The sequence below is a fragment of the Ahaetulla prasina genome, chromosome 2, assembly GCF_028640845.1.
Source record: "Ahaetulla prasina isolate Xishuangbanna chromosome 2, ASM2864084v1, whole genome shotgun sequence".
NCBI classification, from domain to species: domain Eukaryota; kingdom Metazoa; phylum Chordata; class Lepidosauria; order Squamata; family Colubridae; genus Ahaetulla; species Ahaetulla prasina.
In genome coordinates, this window is record NC_080540.1 from 73,357,696 (window position 1) to 73,382,138 (window position 24,443).

General features: G+C 41.9%; 1 long non-coding RNA gene across 2 annotated transcripts in view; it reads left to right on the plus strand.

The window, feature by feature from the left end:
- Window positions 1-24,443, plus strand: part of LOC131189685 (uncharacterized) — a 72,857-nt gene that overhangs the window by 4,025 nt on the left and 44,389 nt on the right. The window contains exon 3 of one of the 2 annotated variants that reach the window (XR_009153105.1): window positions 16,478-16,905. This is a non-coding gene — a long non-coding RNA (uncharacterized LOC131189685). Of the gene's footprint in view, window positions 1-16,477; window positions 17,328-24,443 lie in introns of those variants that run through there. The other variant, XR_009153104.1, reaches the window with a different exon arrangement.

The window sequence follows — 24,443 nt, forward strand, 5'->3', positions numbered from 1 at the left end:
CGCATTCTTCGTGCAGAAAAAGAAGTCTTAATAAGGTAAATAGAACAGCGGGGGGGGGGGAACAGTTGTGCCGCGCAATTTAGATTCACTAGAAAGCAGGATCTCCTCCTTTCTAGTGAATATAAATTGTGTGGCACAGCTGATTGTCGGAAATACCGGTTCATCTTTTATCACAACCGGTTCACCCGAACCGGTGAAAACCGGAAGCATTTCACCCTTGATGTTATGGCTTAAGGTGGCCATGACAGAATGCTCTCCTGCAGTCAGAGGAGCCCGCAAAAAAAGTATTGTATGTGAGCATAAAGGCTGCCTTCATCACCAGTCCTTACTCTGCTGTGTTACCTACTTGTAGATCCCCTAACCTCATTTCACCCCTTGTCAAACATCACCTGCCAGCAGGAGGAATAACCAGCAATCCCTTCTCCTTACTTTGTGTGGGTAGGTGGGTTCATAGAAAAACAGGTTTAGCCACTTGTCAGTTTTCCCACCTACAGGTCACAGGTGTGAAGGTGTTGTATGTCATTTACCTGTCAGGCAGCAATTGTGAAGAAGATGCTCCTGCTCTTCTGAAAGGGCCTCAGTCTTTTGTCTAATTACCTCAACATGCCTGATGTGTCACACATCAGGTGCAGCGGAAGGCAGCGGACTGACTAGCTGGGAGTGCTTGAGAAAACAGGCAAACTTTATTCTCAATTGGTAATGCAAGGAAATGGAAATGATGGCAGCTATTGACAATGGCCAGCAGCACTTACAGAGGCATTGCTGGGGAAGGCATGTCAAAAAAAAAAAATCAAAGCTACCATCTTGACATTTCTGTTACACACATACATACACCTATACTTTAACGCATGTTGTCCAAACACAGCCAGTGGTTTGGCTTCTGACTGAATATGGTGGCATGTTGTAATATTAACATTACCTCTCTTACTAGGAATGGTCTCAGAAGACAGGTAAAAAAGATTCTAAGCAGTTTAAAAATGAAGGACCAGCAGAATGAGGGGAAAATATTTCTAAGACTTGAAAAGGTCCCTTTCTTAAGCCTAAGAGAGCCCCCCCCCAAAAAAAAGCCAGCCATGTGAACATGTATGTTCAGTAGCTATCACCTTTCAAGCTTTGCGGACCAGCGTGGGGGAAGGGATAGTTCTTTTCTTTTTCTTTTTGCCAAAAAGTTTTTTATTTTTTATAAACATAATAATAAAAAAAATCATTGTGAACAAATTATTGGTCAGGTACATCTTTAAACATATCAAATTTCACCCATATTTATAATCTAATACAATATATTCCTTTCCTTCTTAAATTTAATTATTTATTTGCGCAAAATCTAATTAAAAAATATTCCAAATTCAACACATTCTGAAAGTTATTTAAATAAAATTTAGTCCCCGTGTTTACTTCCCCAAAACATCAATAATAAGTCTTCTGTTTACATTTTTAAGTTTCATCAATCTCAATTTTGCATTTACATTATTGATCAAAGGTCAGACCACCTAAAATCTCTTCCTTGAAAACTGCCTAGAGATCACATAGACAATTTCTTTCTTCCCTTCTCTTCATCCTCTGCCTCTAAATCAAATAAAATATATTCAAAATTCCCATCTAATCATTTATAATACCAAACAAAAAGTTTAACATTTAAAAGGGGTTCACTAATTATTTCCACCAATTGTTTCTACAATATATTTATTTATTCCCTTAAAAGTTTTTATCAAATCATTTCATTACCGGGGGGAGGAATTTTTTATTTATTTTATTTATTTTATTTTATTTGCATTTATATCCCGCCCTTCTCCGAAGACTCAGGGCGGCTTACACTATGTTAGCAATAGTCTTCATCCTATTTGTATATTTATATACAAAGTCAGCTTATTGCCCCCAACAATCTGGGTCCTCATTTTACCTACCTTATAAAGGATGGAAGGCTGAGTCAACCTTGGGCCTGGTGGGACTAGAACCTGCAGTAATTGCAAGCAGCTGTGTTAATAACAGACTGTCTTAGCAGTCTGAGCCACAGAGGCCCCTGTGATGAACTAGACAAACATGTACTGATGGGATGGTTTTGTGCAAGTGGCAGGCACACATGCAGCTCCATTTGCACAACCGATGGGCACACATGCCCGCCACTTGCACAAATGGAGCTTTGTGCAAGCACGTTCACCCGTTGCTCATGCAAGTGCAGCTGTGCACGCTTGTCTGCCATTTCCACGACCCGGTTCTGAATGTGCCACGGCCCGTTACTTGGCTGCAACCCAGGGCTTGGGGATTCCTGGCCTAGGACTTTGCCGGGTCTCTGAAGGGAGGCTATGCTGCAATTTTTAAAATCATTTCTTCCAGGTTTTTTTTCCCTTCTAAAGATGCGGTTACCATTCTAAACTGCATTTTAAACTACCTTCCTTTTTCTGCAATTTACCCATTCTGGTACATTCATTTTTCTTTGCACATTTTTTTGGAAGCCGTTACCTTGGAATGACTGAAGGAAATGAATATGAAGAGTTCTTCATTTGTAGTGTTATTACACCAGGGAATGCCCTGACATATTCACAAATGCACAGGCTCTCGTTCTTCCATCAAGCCTTCATAAAATTATTTGATATGTGTATTATGTACATATTCTTCCATTCTTCTACTGGACAAAATAGTGAAACAGCTCCAAGGCGGAATAGTTTCGCAAAACTAGACAAACATGTACTGACTGGATAGGGTTTGACATTCAATCCAGGTTCTCATTATGGGAAATTCCTCTACTTTCATTAATGTTATTCATTAATGATGTTGCTGATCTACATCTTCCAGCAGCTCCTTTCAGAATGGCCAGGAGAGAGAGAAAGACTAGGAAATGTAGTTTGGTGACGTGTTAATGGAGAAAGTCCCCATTTCTCTACTAACAAGAGTATAATCTCTAATGTTAGCCAATGATGGGAGTTCCCTCAGTCTAGTTTACAAATCAAAAGAATGTTTAGAGGGCTGGAACCGCAGGGCTCTTCTCTCTGCAAAGAGTTTGATGCAAAGACAAAGGGAAAAAATTGCTCTTTCTTTTCCCTTTGCTAAAAATAGATTTTTGGAGTAGTTTTGGAATAATTTGTTGAAATCAAGGTATGAAGCTTTGGTAGACAGTTATTTCACCTTGCCTGAACTACAGCGCATGCTATAGGTTACCATGGAAATGCTACCAAAAATGGCCTTACTGTGATGAATCAGCCAAACCAGTGCTAAGCTGCAAAGTACTCATAGAGGGCTCTGGGGACTTTCATTTTAGTGTCTCCACTTCCACTTCATCTGGCAGCCAAAGAAGAATCATCTTGAGGAGACCTTCTTCCAAGCCTTTTCTGGGACAAACTGCAACAGGTTCTCCAGTTATTAAGCTCTGTTTCTGAAATGTAAATTCGAGGGGGGGAGGGGGCTTTGTTTTTTGCAGAATAAAAAAATCATTTGGCCTAGTGGAGTTACATCACCAACTATAAGTAGAGACTGGAACCGCAGCATCTTGGTATTCTGGATTGGCTGACGTACTGCATCTCCATTCTGCACTTAGACAAGACATCTGAACTTTGAAGATGGAGTGTTAGAAACTACCCCTAGGAAGTCCAGGGGGTGATGGCTCTTTCTTCTACTCACGCCTAATTTCCTGAGTTCCCTTTATTTGGATCTCTGAAACCTACAGATCTGTTGGACAGACTTTCATCTCCCCCAAATAATGTCCTGGCTGTTGTGGTTCACCAGCAGCCTGCGGAGCTGGCAACGGAGTCGGACAGCGATGAGGCTGAGGAAGAACATGGGCCAGTCCTGGAGGCTGGGGAAGGCCTGGATGAGGGCTCTGCGTCGGAGGCAGGGCTAGGGCAATCGGGGAGTGATGTGCGGACTTCGGAGCTTCCAGAGGCTGACAGTGGTGAGGCAGAGGAACAGGAGGAGCCTGTTCCTAATGCATGCATGAGAAGAGCTGTCAGAAGGCAAGAGCAGTTAAAGCAAAGAGGATGACTCAGGAGTAGGGCCAAAAGATGATTGGCCCCTTGGCTTAAAAGATGATTGGCTTAAAAGACCAGCAACGGTGTTTGGGTTCTTTATCAGAAAACAATGTTGATAGCCTTGCTCCTTGTATTGCTGCGTTTATTTCTTGTCGGCGTCTTCTGCTTTTGAACTTTTGCCAAAAGCAAAAGTTTTGCTTTTGGCAGTTTGCCTAATTAGACCAAGGTTGGTGATAAGACTGAGGAATTGTGTTATGAAGAATTTGCTTTGATTTAGTTTGGACGACTAAATCTTTGTTCTAATAAAGTTGGTTTGTTTTTTAACTGATTGCATTTACTACTACCTACTTGGGCCTGGGTCACTACACTGGCTAAGAATTATGGGAACAGAAGTCCAACCCCATTAGAAGCCAGTGGATTGAGGCATGCTGCTCAGGGACTTTGTTTACGACATTTGTCATAAAACATCTATAGGTCTCAGTCTCAATTTCTTCATTTTTAAAACAGTATCCGTTAAAAAATGAACAGGAGAGGGATGGAAAAAGAGAAGAAAACTTACTACCATTTTAGGCTGTACACAGTTTCTTGCATTGATGGCTCCAGCTCATGATGTGTTTAACAATATCCTTTAGCGTGCTTCAGTTTAAGCCTTCAATGATACAGGTTTAATTGAATTAAAGGTGATAAATTGGTTGCCGTGTTAAAAGAAATCAACCTTACTCAATGAAGTTAAGCTTATTCAGAGCTTCAGAGATAAGCTCTGAAGCTCATCTCACAACTGGGACTTTGTAAGCATTTGCTTGGGTTGTATGTTGCTAGCTGTTTCAAAATGGTGTACACTCTTCCAATCTGAGTGGATCTGATCTGTGTTAGTGTATGATGGCCAAAAAAAAAAAAAAAGGAATCTGGTAGCAGCTTTTCCCACTAACCATTTTTTTTAAAAGCTGCAGTTCACAAAAGCTCAGGCTTACACTTGTTGGTGGGAAAAGGTCAGGGATGAAATGCTCCCAGTTTGGACCGAATCACCCGATCCGGTAGCGATGGTGGCGGGTGGTTCGGAGAACCAGTAGTAAAAATCCCTGCTCCCCCCATGCCCAGCTGAGCTACGCGATCATCAGAGTTGTTTTTTTTTTACTTTTAAAAGCATTTTTTCTTCCACTGAAAAAATGGGGGCCCGGGTACTTACGGCACCGCCTGCTGTTACCTTATGCCTCCCACCGACCCGTACGCTCACACAGAGAGGGTCTTCTCAGGGTGCCGTCCGCCAAGCAATGTCGGCTGGAGGCCCCCAGGGGAAGGGCCTTCTCTGTTGGAGCACCTACCCTCTGGAACGAACTTCCCCCTGGTTTGCGTCAATTACCTGACCTTCGGACCTTTCGCTGTGAATTGAAAACGCACTTGTTTATCCAAGCGGGACTGGCTTAATTTTTTAAACTTTTTGAATTTTAATAATTTTAATTGGGGTATTTTTATGAATTTTATGGGTCAAATTTGACAGTTTTAAATTTTCGGCCATTTATAGAATATGTTATTTTAATTTTGTTTTAATTTGTATATTGTACTGTTTTTTAATTTGGCTGTACACCGCCCTGAGTCCTTCGGAAGAAGGGCGGTATAAAAATCTAAATAATAAATAAATAAAATAAATAAAAATAAATACCTAGTTTGGATAATGAAACCCAAGAAAACTCTGCAAGAAAACAAGCAAGCTCACAGAGCACCAAGGACATTATTTCTCTGTAGTGTGTCCCCAGCCATCCCAAGGAAGTTGGCAAATTTACATTCATGGCCTACAGTTGCCAGAATTCTCAGTTTTTGAGCCATGCTGATTGGGAATTTATTTATTGTGTTGGTTTTCTGGTCTGAGAAGCTGCTAGAATGGCATACATAATGCGATAAGCAAGGCAAGAGTTCCTCCTTTCCGAATGTCAGCCCCAAAAGATTGTTTTTCCTAACTGTCCTATTCTCTTCATTCAACAGTCACGGCCTTTACCTGACCTGCATTGCGATAGGGAACATCAAGTTGTGCAAGTATGTGTAGATGGTGCAAATGATTTACAAATGATTTCAAAAAATTGAGAAGGAGAAGAGACATATCCAGAGCTTTTATACAAGCTTTTCAACTTCTGCATTAATTTGTGCTATTTTTATCTATGCTAATGACGTGCTGGGATAATGAGGGTTTGTAGGAAAGTTTAAAATGCACATGTTCTTGTCTAAGCTATTCAGCGGAAAGTTAACACTCCAGCCTCCACAGTACCTAATCTTGATTCATTTACTTCAACCACCCCCATGAAACTGTTAGCTGGCATTGGCCTAGCAAGTTACCACTCCGTACTCCAGGGACAAAAGATCTGCAGATAAATGTGGACATTCTGTTCACAGAGTCCTCTCAGTATCTTACCGGTTTTTTCCCTTTTATTATGCCATTTCTCTCTTTTATTGCTCCTGCCATAAGACTTTAGCTAAGATAGCTAACTGGAGACTCCTGAGTGGCTAATGTGCTTAGGAAGAATAAATGTGTTTTCAGAAAGAAAGAAAGAAAAAGTATCAGTAGTCTGAGTGAGTCCCATATACAGAAGAAAAGAGTAGGAGCAAAACACTTTAAGAGGACTGAGGGGTACTAAATGCTGACTATGAATGGGGGGAAATGAGATCCTGTGCCAGGAGGAAGAAAAATGGAGTGGTGTATTGTAGAAGAGACCACAGCTGGCCAGCTGTTGAACCCTCAGTAAAAAAACTCTAAGAAGGCATGCCATAATCAAACACCTACTGCAGTGATTCCCAAAGTGTGAGCCGCGGCTCCCCAGGGAGCCGCGCCACCGCCACAAGGGCGCCGCGAAGAAGCAGCGTCCGCTCCACACGCAGTGCCGCGAGATCCCACACGCACAAAGCCGGACACGGCCGCAGCGACCGGGACTCGCACACCGCAACTCGGGACAACTCCAAAAGCCAAGGGACCCCCGCACAGCCGCACCCACACCCCCCGCGGGGCAGGCCACAGCAGGCAGGAAGATGGCAGATGCCGACGACGGACCAAAGGAGAAGCGCGAGCTCCGGCCCCGCCCGCCCGCCTGAACCACAGCGCCCGCCCAGACCCGCCGCCTGACGAAGCAACGGCGCACCTCCCCTCCAGTCTGCCCGTGACGCCACTGGCCTCCCAGACCACCCGACACGCTGCCCAACACGGCCGCGGCCACCACGCTCGACGGCATCGGGGCTGCACAGAAAATAGCAAAACCACCCCGTTGGTTCCTCCCAGGTGAGCCAGGCTGGAGGCGAGAACAGCCACCTCCTCCACAAGGCGGAGACCCGAGGGAACAAGGGGATCGCGAGAGGCCAAACTCCGAGACCAAAGCAGGGACCCCCACGCCTGGGAAAGTTCCGCAGAGGCCGCTCCCATCAAAGGAGACGGCGCGTCCATCAGCAAATCCAGACGGGCAGACCCTCCTCTGTTATTGCCTGCGTTTACTGTCATGCAGACGGCGGCTTACTCATGAGGCGGCTTGAAAAGTTTTGAGGCGGTCATTCCCCAGTAGGGCATTGCTTAATGGTGGTTAAGTTACTTTTCAAAAGCTATTTTTCTGATCACCCTAAAATGGACAAATTCTTATTAAACTTGAATAATAGTTGCAAAGCCCTAAGAATATTAATTCCTTTTGCAACGTCCTATTTGTGCGGAGCTGGGTTTTCGGCAGTCGCGGTAATAAAAAGTAAATATCGCTCAAAAATTAACCTCGAGCAAGAAATGAGAGTCGCTATTTCCAATTTTACTCCAAGATTTGAGAAGTTGTGCAGCGAACAACAAGCCCATCCATCCCATTAATAATTTTAAATCATTAAACGATGTTCAATAAATTGTGAATTTAAAGCTCATATTTAATTTATTTTTCAATTAACCTAACCTTAACGATCTAAAAAGTAGATTTCCAAATCCTTAAAATTAAAAAAAAATCGGATGTACCTATTAAGGGAGCCGCGGAAAAAATCCGAAGTGTTATGGGAGCCGCAAACCGAAAAAGATTGGGAACCTCTGACCTACTGTATTATGCAAAGTCATAGCTTGTTCAACCGTGGTTTATTAAATAAGGTGCATTTGGCTGGGTTTGAACAATCCATTGTGTCAGAATTAAAAATCTCATGTTACGGAACAATGGGATCACAGATGAAAATAATGTTGTTGCAAATCCCACATGATACAAAATAATATGTATGACCAGCAGCAAGCTTGACGATTACAGTGGCAATGAGTGCACCATTGGGAGACTTGCAAGAACAGCTTAGGGATAGATCATCATAAGCAAAATGAATCTATATGGTTGCTAGGAGTCGAGTGACTTGATGGCATATAATCAATCAAATCAATTTAAGCAAGCCTTTATTCAGTATTATGACATTTCCTCTCTTGCTTGCTATACACCCGCTCCTCTTACAATGTGCACATTATTCTTTTCTTGGATCCTCAGAGAAAACCTTTGCATTTTCCAAAGCAGTGGGAGGCAAGGCCTTGTTCTTTTCCTCCTTACAGGAGGTTTTCAAACTCAGCCTGGATAATAATCTAACCAGGATGTTGCAGTGTGATTTCCTTGGCCACATGACTCACTGCTATAGGTCCAAGCCCTACTGAAAAGGAGGTATGGTTTTTTTCCCCCCATTGAGGTATATAGCCTGTTACAGCCCTATCTCAAACCACCCAGAGTCAACTTACAGGAAGATGGGCAGCATAATTAATATTTAATTATAATTCACACACACACACACACACACGCACACTGGGGATAGTGAGGTGTGGGAAAGGGTATGCTGGGTAAGAGTACACCTCTTGAATATAGATGGTAGCAGCTAGAACCAGCAAGCCATTATATCAATGCAGGAAGCCAAACTTGATCTCTAGAACAAGATGACCATCTGTAAAGCAGACGGTCTTATAATGGGCAATAGGCATATATGGAATTTTAAAAACATGTTATGGATGCCCTTATAGAATGGCTACTGGGGAGACGCCTGCATTCTCAAAAGAGCCACCATGTTGGGCTATATAATGAAGGGCACAATAGCCATGCTGGCTAGGAATGTTTTGGAGGAGATGGTCATCAGGAAAGGCTAGACCAGTGATGGCTAACCTTTTTGCCATCGCGTGCCAAAAATGGGGGCAGCGTGGGGGGGGGTCACGTGTGCATGCGCCCACACCCATAATTCTATGCGTCCCCCCCTGCATTGCAGCGCCCCCCCATGCTCCCCTGCTTTTGGCATGCAATGGCATGATGGGCCCAGTGGGCCTGTTTTTTTGCCCTCCCCAGGCTCCTAGAAAGGCTCTGGAGCTGGGGAGATGGGCTTTCCAGTCCCACTGGAAGTTGGCCAACGGGCCATTTCCGGTCTCCAGAGGGCCGCCGAGGGGTTGGGGAAGGCCATTTTCACCCTCCCCAGGCTCGAAAGCCTCTAGAGCTTGGGGAGGGTGAAAAATGGGCCTTCCCCCCCACCATGGAGGCCCTCCGGAGGCCGGAAACAGCGTGTTTCCTGACTTCCAGTGGGACCGGAAGGCCCGAAAATCATCTGGGCAGCGTGCACATGCACACCGGAGCTGAGCTGGCTTGCCCACCGATATGGCTCCACGTGCCACCTGTGGCACGCGTGCCATAGGTTCACCATCATGGGGCTAGACTATGCTTTTCTAAAATCTAGCCAGAAAGCTAGAAAAGCAACATATTTGCAAGATCAAGGCAGCCAAGAAGAAATGAAACAACATTAAGCCTCCTTTCAATAGCCATTCAGTTCTTAGAGCTATCAGTTCCAGACTCCAAGTGTCATCCACTAAATGGTAGCAATGAGATTCTTGTATTTCTTTGCTGCCATCTAGTGTCATCTGTTTCCTTCCCACCAAAGGTGGTCCCTATTTTTCTACTTGCATTTTTTACATGCTTTCGAACTGCTAGGCTGGCAGAAGCTGGGACAAGTAACGGGAGCTCACCCCATTACGCGGCACTAGGGATTCGAACCGCTGAACTGCCGACCTTTCGATCGACAAGCTCAGCGTCTTAGCCACTGAGCCACCATGTCCCTTTGGTTTGGTGGGAAGGTAACAGTGTTCCATGTGCCTTTGGCATTTAGTCATGCCAGCCACATGACCACGGAGAGGTCTTTGGCTTTGAAACGGAGATGAGCACCACCTTCTAGAGTCCGGAATGACTAGCACATATGTGCAAGGGGAACCTTAACCTTAAATGTCATTTGGGTGTTTGGAATCCTGATCTGGTGGCCCTATCTTTTGTAATGCAGCCCCAGTCATGCCATTCAACAGTTTATGTACCTCTGTCCTAGTACCAATATTTAACACTCCTGTGCAGTTTATAAACCAGGATTTCCTACTTCAAAGGGGCTGGTAGCAACACGCATACTCTTGATCTTAACCAGAAGGCCAAGAAGAAATGGCTATAAAGGGTGATCTGGCTGCAACATCTCTCATTTTAAAACAAAATCAAATGAGCTGCATTGTGGATTTATGTTGTATGGGAACTAAGCTAGTCACGTTACCTACTTCTGAATTGCTGACAGATTTACAATTTACAGTCAAGCCTCAGCTTAAGAGTACTTCCAGATTTAAGTCTTTAAAAAGCATAGGTTACAAAGATGCAAAAGTTTGTATGCTATTTTGTGCGTGCATAAAGTAACCAAAACCTAAAGTACAAAAATGGGACACTGAGGGGGAAAAAAAATCATTCCCAGCCTTTTTTATATAAAACTTGGGAAACCCCTAGCCTGAAAATTAATAAACGGTGCACAAAACAAATGCACCATAAATTGTAACCAAGTAGAACCCTTCCTGTGCCTTTACAGAAATTAAGCAATCGGGCTTGTGCCTTTTTTTTCCCCCTCAGCCAAAGTTTTGAAAGGATAAAGTTACAAATACCGTAAGTTGAATTTACTTAAAAGTTGAATTTACAGTATTTACTTAAATTAGTTGTTCCATATTTGCAGTAGAACAACCTATTTTATGGAGATGGGGAGGGGCATAGTTGAGGAAACAAGGAGACTCCAAGTCTGTTCTGTATGGTCTTACAATGGAGTTGGACTGTGAATTAAAGGTGGAGTGCTTGCAAGTGTAATGTAGAGTCAAATAAAAAATGGATGGCTTGAAGTCTCATCCCATTACGCACAAGGATAGGCACATCCAAAGTGATGTACCTGTCCTTATCTGTAATGTTGAAGGTATACAGGTAGTCCTTGACTTAAAACAGTTTGCTTAGTGACCATTCAAATTACAACAGCACTGAAAAAAAGTGATTTATGATCGTTTTTCCACACTTACAACCTCATGATCATGTGATTTACATTTGGATGCTTGACAACTGAGTCACATTTATGATGGTTGCAGTGTCCCGGGGTCACGTGATCATCGTTTGCAACCTTCTGGCAAGCAAAGTCAATAGGGAAACCAGATTTCACTTAAATGTGTTAATTAAATTAACAACTGCAGTGATTTACTTAACAAATGTGGCAAGAAAATTTGTAAAATGGGACAGAGTCACACTTAACAAATTTCTCACTTAGCAGCATAAATTTTGGGCTCAAGTGTAGTCATAAGTTGAGGACTATCTGTTATACAAGGGGACGCGGTGGCTCAGGGGCTAGGATGTTGACCTTGTCGATCGAAAGGTCGGCAGCTCAGCGGTTCGAATCCCTAGTGCTGCCGTGTAACGGGGTGAGCTCCCGTTACTTGTCCCAGCTTCTGCCAACCTAGCAGTTTCGAAAGCACGTAAAAATGCAAGTAGAAAAAATAGGGACCACCTTTGGTGGGAAGGTAACAGCGTTCCGTGTGCCTTTGGCGTTGAATCATGCCAGCCACATGACCACGGAGATGTCTTCGGACAGCGCTGGCTCTTCGGCTTTGAAACGGAGATGAGCACCGCCCCCTAGAGCCAGCAACGACTAGCACACATGTGTGAGGGGAACCTTTACCTTTACCTTTATCTGTTATACATAAGTGGGTGTCCATATGTACCTACTTTTATTAGTAGCTGAAGTGACAGTTTTTCTTCAACTTAGCCCACTTTTAAAGAAATCATCCAAGTCTATATCTTCTTTTTGCGGCTTATTAAACTGAAATTTAAAAAAGATAAATCACTGCTTCTAGTTCCTCTTTGGAAACCCCAGGATGCCTATGGCAAAGTTTCTGTTTTCAATTGCCTTCAGTGTGAATCAGGTGAAATGCTCCCAATTCGGACTGGATCGCCCGATCCAGTAGCAATGGCGGCAGGTGGTTCGGAGAACCAGTAGCAAAAATCCCTGCCCCCTCCCCCCTGCCCATGCCCGCCCGGTCGCCCGCTTGCCTACTTGCCCACTTGCCGCTTCTTATAAAAAATGCTTTTAAAAGGTTTAAAAAAAAAGGCTCTGACAATCACAGCTGAGTCACGCAATCGTCAGTCTCTTTTTTTTATTTTTAAAAGCATTTTTTACAATTTATTCAGCTGAATAGGTTGTAAAAATACTTTTAAAAGTAAAAAAAAAGATTGTGCACCACAGCTGATCACTCTCCCGTGTGCTGTTCTACTTACCCCATGCCTCCTTTTGGCGCGCACTGCATGCGTGTGCACACACACACCTCGCATTTGGTGCATGGTGTGCAGCGCACATGCACAGCCAGAGAACCGGTAGTAAAGCAGTTCAGATTTCACCACTGGTGTGAATGTGAATGGGCCTCTGGTGGCTCAGACTGCTAAGACAGTCTGTTATTAACACAGCTGCTTACAATTACTGCAGGTTCTAGTCCCACCAGGCCCAAGGTTGACTCAGCCTTCTATCCTTTATAAGGTAGGTAAAATGAGGATCCAGCTTGTTGGGGGCAATAAGTTGACTTTGTATATAAATATACAAATAGGATGAAGACTATTGCTAACATAGTGTAAGCCGCCCTGAGTCTTTGGAGAAGAGCGGGATATAAATGCAAATAAAAAAAAATGTAGATCAGATGGATCATCTTCGCTGAGTTATTTGCAAGGTGAGTCAAAGGCGTTTTGGAAAAAACTGCAGCGGATTTCTTACCTTTATTAGTACCCACAATCTTCCACCGGGATGGGAGAGATTAGTGGGCTCAGCTTTTGACACTTGGTACAGAAATAAAGTGTTGGACTTGAGATCCTTACAACCTCTGTGGTTTTATTAGATTGTGATATAATCTCATCCTAAACGGCACAAGCGATGGATGTACAGTTTTCACTGTGGCACGGCAACACTATTTTCCCATGCAAAGACCAGGAATTATCTATGCAAGGGCTGTGTGCATGGGAGTCATTGTTCATTTATTAATCACATAGAAGTGAATAGGGATCATATGATCTGGCCCCAGGCCATTTCCAACGATGCACTCCTCCCATTCCTTAACTCAAGGGGGGAAACTGAATGATCTCTCTGCTCGAAATTAGTTTGGTCCCATCAGCAATTGCCTGCCAAATGTATAGCTCCACGTTTCCCATTGTCTGCCTGTTTATATTTCTAGGCAGAATTTGAACAGACATCTGTAGGTCGTTAAAGTGTTCCTGCAACATGTGTTGTTTGCAAGGAAGAGGAGAAGAAGTCTCAAAACTAAATATGTTTGCGAGCTCTTCTCCCTCTGCAAGATAGGGGGAAATATCCATTCAATTCCAGGAATACAAGGGAGTTGTATCAAGACATAATCACACTTAGATGTTCATTTCTTTATTTCCTATCCAGATTCTGCTGTTTGTGCTCCATTTACCAATCTGCTGCTTTCAGCCCTGAGAGCATTTATTCAGAATTGTATTAGCAACTGTAGGCCAAAGCTAGCAAAGGAGCCAAAAGGAAGTAAAGCCAATAAGCCATTCCAGCTTACTCCCTCCAGCTCTCTATTCCTGGTAGTCCCTAGATCCTGTTGAACCCGTACATGTTCAAAGCACATCAGCTGAAAAGGTAAAATGCTCATTTTGCTTCTGTCTCAGCTGCAAAAAAAGTCCCTTCATAATGTACAAGTAGTCCTCGACTTACAACATTTAGTGACTGTTTGAAATCACAACAGCACTGAAAAAAGTGACATTACCATTTTTCACACTTATGGCCTTTGCAGCATCCCTGTGGTCACGTGTTCAAAATTCAGATGCTTGGCAACTGAGTCATATTTATGAGAATTGCAGTGTCCCAGGGTCACGTGATCTGCTTTTGCGAGCTGACAAGTCAAGTCATTGGAGAAACCACTTAACAACTGTGGCAAGAAAGGTCCTGAAATGGAAAAAATTCCCAAATTTTTCACTTAATGTCTATGGAGATTCTCAGTCGTCCATGTCATGGTTGTCCCAAAGGTGCTTTTTCAAGAGGCAACTGGACTTTCTGGTTTTTCTTCGAAGATGTTTCACTTCTCATCCAAGAAGCTTCTTCAGCTCCGACTGGATAGTGGCATCAAATCAGAGCTGAAGAAGCTTCTTGGATGAGAAGCGAAACCTCTTTTGAAGAAAAACCAGAAAGTCCAGTTGCCTCTTGAAAAAACATCTTTGGGACAAATTTTTCACTTGACAACAGAAATTTTGGGCTCAATTGTGGTTGTAAGTCAAGGACTGCCTGCACTGGAGATTTAATAATACAAATATTTGCATTTTTTCTGGGATTCCTGATGAAGAAAAGTGTTTGAAATGCATTGGGCAGCATACTTCTTTTTAACTAAGCCTACTTGTTTGACTCTGAGATCTGAGTCTTCTCACTTTCTGCTCCAGCTAGCCTTTGCCTTTCCCCCTCTCTAAGGCATGTTTAAGGAATGGAGTTTGATTTAACACTTCAGCTATGCTGGATTTCATAATGTTCAACATTATAAAGGGAATGGCTCATGTGTTCTTGAAGTGCATTGTGCTTAATGATTAACTTCTGCCAAATTAAATGCTGATGCTTGGTTATTGGTATTAATTAGCACAAGACTGAAGCTTTCTACATTTTTTGCTGAGCCACTTTCTAATTTCCTCCTTTCACACAAAAATACCCTTACATCCACTGAAATAGCCTCTGTTAGGTATTTTTTTTAATCCTTATGTCAATTCACATCCTTAGTGAGATGTTATATTACATATGACATTAAGTCATGGTTTCTCTAACTCTGGTTTACTGAACAAGGTAGTCCTTGTTTAGCAACCACAATTGGAAGTGACAACTCTGTCGTTAAGCAAAGCTCATCAGGGAAACATCATGATTTATTATCTTACTTCAGCTTTCCTTTGCTTTACAGACCTATGAAGATCATAAATACAGAAGATTGGCCACAAAGTTACATTGTCAAAGTGATATCAATCACCATTGTAACTGTAGACAGTTGCTATATAAGGCAGTTGCCTAACAAGACTTACCTGTAAACTACAATGTGTGGAATTACATAGTACCTGTTAAGCAATTGTGGTGTAATAGCTGAAGCGTAGAGTAGAGCCAGATAGTCCCACTTTCATATGAACCTTAATCCATGGATGCTTATGGGGTGACTTTGGGCCAGTCCCCCTCTCTTAGCCCAACCTATTGTACTTCATAGGACTGTTGTTGAAAGAGGGAGTATTGTGCATGCCACCTTGAGTTCCTAGCGAAAAAGAAGATATAAAGCTAATTTTAAAAAATAAAATCAACATTTTCTTTAAAAACACAATGGCTGGACTCCTATCGCAACACCAAACACCCACATTTTGACTTGGCATGAAGCAGCCCTAATTGAAAGACTTGTATCAGGCCATGACTTAAGAATATGAGTGAGAATAGGAAGGAAAGTGCATTTTAAAGTTTAAATATCAGTTAAATTCACTATAAAGATAATATGAAGATAGGTAGCTGAGTGTTGTTCAAATCAGCCCTGTTTATTAAACATAACTCAGTTAGATAAGTATGTTCTTCAAAGGATGGTGCTTAGGGAAATGTGGTAAAAGAGTAATTTTCATCTAGACCAGGGGTTTGCAACCTTAAATACTCCAAGAGCCATTTGGACCCGTTTCCCACAGGAAAAAAAAAACATCGGGAGCCACAAAACCTGGGTGGGCATGGCCAATTCGATGTCACTCACTTCCACCAATCACATGACACTGCCCCAGCCACGCCTACCCAGCCGGTCATTAGGGCAGAGAACCAGTTGTTAAAAAACACCAGGAACCACAAAACCCTTTTGACATATCTCTCTCTCCCCTCCCTCCCTCCCTCCCCTTCTCTCTCCCTCTCTCTCCCCCACACTCTCTGTATCTCTCTGTCTCTGCCCTGGTGCTTCTCCATCCCCCGCTGTCATCCTTACCTTCTGAGGCCAGGCGAGGAGTGACTGGGAGGGGAGGTCGAAGGACAGGGCCAGCCAGTGGTGGGATCACCCGACAGGAAGCCACAGCAGAGGCCCCAAAGAGCCGCATGCGACTCCGGAGCCGCAGGTTGCTGACCCCTGATCTAGACAGAGCCCATTTAAGATCAGTTTTGAAATAAGACAATAATAAAGATTAAGGAAGTTACATAAATTGTATCATTTAAACTTTTTTTTTTTTGCCCTTTGCTTTTTGATATAGATACTGTAGTGCCAAAGACGAAGACGAGTCAATCCTACCCTGTATCAAATCACAGACAATGCCTGAGAGAACTCTGAAAACATCTATGAATCCCTCATTCAGATTTTATTCCTGCAATTTATCTTTCCAAACTGATGAATACGGGCCACTTCAGCTGCAGTATGACTTTTAAGGACACAAGGAAAAGGAAACCTCTTTATCCTGAAACAGCTGTGGAATGGCCAAAAACTTGCAAACTTGACACTTGGATTAGCATCTGGAACTCACATTTGCCTTGGAATACCTGGCGAGGGGAGTAAGACTGGCAGAAAGCTTCTTCATACCCTTGGCAGGCATCAGAAAAGGATCTGCAGAATCACAGATAGACAAGAATGAACTTCAATACATATCAAGATGCCAGAAGGGAAGATCACTTAAGAATAATAAAGGTAAAGGGTAAAAGTTTCTCCTGTCCAGTTGTTTCCATCTCTAGGAGGCAATGCTCATCTCCGGTTTCTTAGCTGGAGTGATCTAGCATTGTCCAAAGACTTTTCCATGGTCATGTGGTCAGCATGACTATATGCTGAAGTGACAGGATGGCTATTACCTTCCCACCAAAGTGGTGCCTATTTATCTACTCGCGTTTGTATGCTTTCAAGGTTAGCAGGAGCCGGGACAAATAATGGGAGCTCACCCTCTCACATGACACTTGGATCTTGAACCAGATTGTCAGCTTTCCAACCAACAAACCCAGTTTTAACCGCTGAGCCGTCGTGCCCCAGTTCAAGAATAATACATAGAATATAATGAACAGAGTGGAAAAGAATGAACATAATTTTGCCTCAGAGAAACACGTGGGTGGAGTTACTGCTTTGAGGAGAAATTGGGGGGGGGGGAACTACCTCCATCTCATTCACATTTGTTTCAGAGAAGCACGTGAGTATAGTTGCTGCTTTGAGGAGAAATTGGGGGTGGGAAACTGCCTCCATTTCTTTCCTTCTTTCCCATTTTGCCTCAGAGAAACACGTGGGTGGAGTTACTGCTTTGAGGAGAAATTGGGGGTGGGAAACTACCTCCATCTCATTCACATTTGCTTCAGAGAAGCACGTGAGTATAGTTGCTGCTTTGAGGAGAAATTGGGGGTGGAAAACTGCCTCCATTTCTTTCTCATTTTCACAACCCGCGTGCCTAACGGCGCGCGAATCTAATCTAATCACTATAAATCAAAAATAGCAATAATATATTCAGGGTTTGTCCACTTGAGATTGTGATTTTATTCTATTTCAAAATGACTGGCTTAGTTCAGTGCAATACTTGTTTTGCAGCTGTCTTTCGCAGTACTCTTTTCAAATTTGGGTACTGTCCTCTTTGTAAACAAATTAGCAGTCTACGTGGACAGATTACCTATCTAGAATCTCTAATCTGTGCTCTCCAAGCAGAAATTAGGTGCCCAATTCAGCCATTCCAGCTGCTGTGCCATCAGCCCCCTCTACCACAAAGATCCTGCAGGAAAAGGGCAGTATGGACAACCGTGGGATCTGGCAGGGTGAGAGCTGTGAACCATAAACACAAAGCTTTTACAGTGTCCCAGTATAACAGATATAGTGCCCTTGCTGACCTTAATAGGAACACTAAAGTGACAGATCAAGGTAGTTATGATACTGATAACTCAAACAATCAAGGGATTAAGGTCTGAGATGAAGAATTTACTTTGGAAATGTGTGTATCAAGTGTATCAAGTATTACAGATCGGTCACACAAGAAGAGCATGGTATCCAAAAAGAGAAGCCACCTTCTGATTGGTGATTCAATTGTAAGGGATGTAAATTTAGGAAAGGATATGGAGGTTTTGAAAGAGATCAGGTGTCTACCTGGTGCTACTGCCAGCAGAGACAAGAGGCATATTCTTAAGATAGTCAAGAATGCCAGTAAGGATTCTGATGTTGATGCTATTATACATCTTGGCACAAATGATCTGTCCCAAAAGGATGTACTTTCTCTGCAGAATGATTTCCAGAGCTTGGGGTATGAACTTAATACCATAGGTTGTAGGCTTATCTTTTCAGAGGTTTTACCAGTACATAAGGAACAAAAAGGTAAAGGCCAGCGCGTAGTGGAGTTTAATGTGTGGCTAAAGGAGTGGTGTAAAAAGGAAGGCTTTGGTTTTATTAGTCACGATGTCTGCAACTGGTCCAATGAAAAACTGTACAAAAGAGATGGATTGCATCCATCAAAGAAACGGACTGAGTTACTTAGCAATAAATTCACAGATTTTCTGGATAAACATTTAAACTGAACAGTGGGGACAGAATTAACTGATACAGAAAATTTCTGTCCCCAGCAATCGAAAACTAAAAGGGTTATCACTGCATGTAACATAGATGTCTGTATGGGTAAGACTATCAGCCCTGCTATCAAGCAAAACCAAGCATTTAACAGTGAGTGCCATACCATGTGCACTAAACCAACAGGTGGCAAGAAAGTAGGGGCAGTCAACACAGGTTATGTAGACAGTAAACACAAGGTCAATCCAAATGGACTCAAATGTCTATACACCAATGCACAGAGTATGAGGAATAAACAGGGTGAATTAGAAATTCAAGTAAATGAGGGCAGATATGATATTGTTGCCATTACGGAAACTTGGTGGGATGAAACTGACAAATGGAACATACAGCTAGAGGGATATAAATTATTTAAAAGAAATAGACCAAATAAAAGAGGAGGTGGAGTTGCACTATATATAAGAAATAACTACATCTCTACAGAAATAGAGCACAACAATGATGAAAATCATCTTGAATGTATTTGGGTCAATATAAAGGGTGAAAAACGATATTGCCATAGGTCTATACTATAGGCCACCCAACCAAACAGAGGAAGTAGATGAACTTTTTGCTAGTCAGCTAACTAAGATATGTAGGAAGCACATCACAGTAGTAATGGGAGATTTTAACTACCCTGACATCAACTGGGAAACAAACTCTGCACCAAGTGGAAGATCCAACAGATTCCTAACAAACCTAGCAGACAACTTTGTTTCCCAAAAAATAGAGAAGGCAACAAGGGGATTAGCCATACTGGACTTAATTCTCACTAACAGAGATGAAATGATAGAAGGTGTTGAAACTACAGGAACCCTGGGGGCAAGTGACCACGCAATATTGGAATTCAACATTAAGCAAATTCAAGTAGTAGAACAAAGTCAAACTAGAGTCTTGGACTTTAAGAGAGCTAATTTCAATAAACTTAGAGCTTGAGAAGGATTCAATGGATGAGAATCCTCAGGGGGGAAACAACTCAAGAAGCTTGGGAAATTTTGAAAAGTGAGATTATAAAAGCGCAGTCTAGCACAATACCAATGAAGAAAAATAATAACCTCAAAAGAAACCAGCATGGATGCATAAAGAACTATCTGAAAAATTGAAAGACAAAAGGACAAATATAAAAAGTGGAAAGAGGGCAAATAACTAAGGCAGAATATCAGCAAATAGCCGAGCCTGTAAAGATGAAGTGAGGAAAGCTAAGGCTCACAATGAACAAAGGCTAGCGACAAAAGTAAAAATAACAAAAAGCTTCTTCCAACATGTTAAAAACAAGAAAAAGTCAAGGAAACAATTGCCCATTGCTGGGAGAAAGTGGCAAGAAGATGACAAGCAACAGGAGAAAGCAGATCTACTTAACTCATTTTGCATCTGTCTTTACACAAAAGGAAAAACAATCCAACCTATCAAAAACAGCACTACAAAAACAGATTAGAAACACAAGTTAAAATAGGGAAGAAAATGGTAAGTGAACACCTGTCTACCCTAGACGAGTTCAAATCACCAGGACCGGATGGATTACACCCCAAGGTTCTGAAGGAACTGGCAGACGTGATCTCAGAACCACTGAACTATATCTTTCAAAGATCCTGGAGCACAGGGAGCTGCCAGAGGACTGGAAAAGAGCTGATGTAGTTCCCATCTTCAAAAAGGAAAAAACAGATCCAGGAAACTACAGACCTATCAGCCTGACCTCAATATCGAAATTCAACATTAAGCAAATACAAGTAGTAGAACAAAGTCAAACTAGAGTCTTGGACTTTAAGAGCTAATTTCAATAAACTTAGAGAGCTTGAGAAGGATTCCATGGATGAGAATCCTCAGGGGGAAAACAACCCAAGAAGCTTGGGAAATTTTGAAAAGTGAGATTATAAAAGCGCAGTCTAGCACAATACCAATGAAGAAAAATAATAACCTCAAAAGAAACCAGCATGGATGCATAAAGAACTATCTGAAAAATTGAAAGACCAAAAGGACAAATATAAAAAGTGGAAAGAGGGGCAAATAACTAAGGCAGAATATCAGCAAATAGCCGAGCCTGTAAAGATGAAGTGAGGAAAGCTAAGGCTCACAATGAACAAAGGCTAGCGACAAAAGTAAAAATAACAAAAAGCTTCTTCCAACATGTTAAAAACAAGAAAAAAGTCAAGGAAACAATTGCCCCATTGCTGGGAGAAAGTGGCAAGAAGATGACAAGCAACAGGGAGAAAGCAGATCTACTTAATTCATTTTTTGCATCTGTCTTTACACAAAAGGAAAAAACAATCCAACCTATCAAAAACAGCACTACAAAAAACAGATTAGAAACACAAGTTAAAATAGGGAAGAAAATGGTAAGTGAACAGCTGTCTACCCTAGACGAGTTCAAATCACCAGGACCGGATGAATTACACCCCAAGGTTCTGAAGGAACTGGCAGACATGATCTCAGAACCGCTGAACTATATCTTTCAAAGATCCTGGAGCACAGGGGAGCTGCCAGAGGACTGGAAAAGAGCTGATGTAGTTCCCATCTTCAAAAAAGGGAAAAAAACATATCCAGGAAACTACAGACCTATCAGCCTGACCTCTGGATTCTGGAAAAGATAATCAAGCAACGAATCACCGAACACCTAGAAGCAAACAAAGTAATAACCAAAAGCCAACATGGGTTTGTCAAAAACAGATCATGCCAGACTAATCTTATTGCATTCTTTGACAAAATGACAAAATTAGTAGACCAGAGGAATGCTGTCGATATAATTTACTTGGACTTCAGTAAAGCATTTGATAAAGTAGACCATAACCTACTACTAGATAAAGTAGAAAAATGTGGGTTAGACAGCACCACCACCAGATGGATTCGTAACTGGCTGACCAACCGCACTCAACATGTAGTCCTCAACGGAACTACATCCACATGGAGGGAAATATGCAGTGGAGTACCCCAAGGCTCTGTTTTAGGCCCAGTATTCTTCAACATCTTCATCAATGACTTGGATGAGGGGATAGATGGGGAACTCATCAAATTTGCAGATGACACCAAGCTGGCAGGAATAGCCAACACTCCAGAAGATAGGCTCAAGTTACAGAAAGATCTGGACAGACTAGAACATTGAGCGCTATCTAACAAAATGAAATTCAACAGTGAAAAAAGTAAGATTCTACATTTAGGCAAAAAAAACAAAATGCACAGGTACCGTATATGTGGTACCTTGCTCAATAGTAGTACCTGTGAGAGGGATCTTGGAGTCCTAGTGGACAACCATTTAGATATGAGCCAGCAGTGTGCAGCAGCTGCTAAAAAAGCCAACACAGTTCTGGGCTGCATAAACAGAGGGATAGAATCAAGATCACGTGAAGTGTTAGTGCCACTTTATAATGCCTTGGTAAGGCCACACTTGGAATATTGCATTCAGTTTTGGTCGCCACGATGTAAAAAATATGTTGAGACTCTAGAAAGAGTGCAGAGAAGAGCAACAAAGATGATTAGGGGACTGGAGGCTAAAACATGAAGAACGGTTGCAGGAACTGGGTATGTCTAGTTTAATAAAAAGGACTAGGGGAAACATGATAGCAGTGTTCCAATATCTCAGGGGTTGCCACAAAGAAGAGGGAGTCGGCTGTTCTCCAAAGCACCTGGGGTAGAACAAGAAGCAATGGGTGGAAACTGATCAAGGAAAGAAGCAACTTAGAACTAAGGAGAAATTTCCTGACAGTTAGAACAATCAATCAGTGGAACAACTTGCCTGCAGAAGTTGTGAATGCTCCAACACTGGAAATTTTTAAGAAAATGTTGGATAACCATCTGACTGAGATGGTGTAGGGTTTCCTGCCTGGGCAGGGGGTTGGACTAGAAGGCCTCCAAGGTTCCTTCCAACTCTGTTGTTATATGTTATAAAGGTGGTATTTGTTTAATTATTATTTCTTCAATAAACCATAAATGACTGGGTTAACTCAGTACATTAATTGTAACCTCTGCACTGTAAGAGATGGCAGCAAAAAGATTCAGAAAACCTTAAGTCTCCGGCCATCTAGTAATCTGAATTTTGCAATCCAAACTTTTCAGCTGTACACATCACGTTGCTACATAATGACTTAATGAAATATATGAATGTAACATGCAAGTATTAAATAAATAGCACCACAATATAGCTAAAACAATAAGTATTATCAATACTTTTAAAAAAAATAAGTACTTACTTTTCAAGATTTATTTCCCTACCATTTATTGGAACACAGTTCTATTCTATCTGGCTTTGATAGAAGTAAAATGAGCAGGAAGCCATTTGAAGAATAATATTATCAGGGATATTACCATGTACATTATGACTGGTTCACAAGATGTATTAGGTGAAGGTGCAGTTTCATCTACTTTGAAGAAGGTTGGAGTGAAGCTTATTGTTAAACCAAATAAATTATGTACCACTAGTATACCAAACATTGGCTACTATTAAATTCCTATCAATTCCTGAGGAATATATTGAAATACATGGTTACCTCAACATCATAGCCATAGAGCTAGAAAAAGTATCTTAGATCATTGTGTCAAAGCTATTTTCAATGCAAGAATCCAAATTAAATTATCCTAACACCTTATTGTCTAAGTGCAGTGTTTCTCAACCTTGACAACTTTAAGATACATGGACTTCAACTTCTAGAATTCCCTAGCCAGCATGGAAGTCCACATATCGAACTGGACAACTCTGTGAGTTGAAGTCCATATATCTTAAAGTTGTCGGAATTGAAAAACACTGGTCTAGTGTCTGCTTGGATAAAGTGAAGGTGAACTCATCATGTCCCCCTGCTACTGGTTCCATTATTGAACCATTCTTTTTGGTTTCCATCCAAAGGGAATCTCTAAATTATTTATGGACAGATAAATTCATGGTAGTTCTGTTAAATGAATCAAACATTTTATCACAATAGCTTTGTTAAATATGCCTTGCAGGAAAGCTCAAATTAAAAGGAAAAGGACAACAATAATAGGTACCTTTCCGGTTAATATTTAAGAGCTACTGATAGCATAGTGTAGATAGCACATTATTTTTCCAGTAGTAGATTTTACTATCAAAATTCACATCAATATTAAAATTGAACCTAACAATTATTTTCCTCTATAATTAGTCTGATTACTTTTTCAAGTCTGCCTCAAAAATCAGTTCTAAATGAAACTAAAGTATAAAAAGTTTCTAAGACTCTTTTATAGGAATGAAAGCATTTTGTTGCTAGTACGTTGGCCAACTCTTTACCCACTGACTCAGTTCCATGCGTTCACGCTTCTGTCCAAGCATGAACAGGGACTAATGATGAATGCTTTTCCCCTTGCAAAAGATCACACTTCCTCCAGCACTTCAGCTTGTGTTACAGCACATCATGTTGAGCAATGCATTTCATTACCACACTTCCCTAAATTCACTAACTGCAGTGCATTTTTCTTATCTCCAACAGAACATTCACATACTGCTCCCTTAATAACCCGCTAGGCCCTGGTTTCTCAGGTTTTTGCTTTATGTCAAGTAGGAAGGACAACTGTTCCTTCCTCTTGCAGCTTCCTCTTGATTGCTACAGTCCAAAGCATTGAGAGGGTACCAGAGGGCTTGCAACCAATACAGAGACTGTGTGCAGGCCCATCTCTTCAGATCGCAATAGCAAGGACTACAGCCCATCTCCAGGTTACAACAT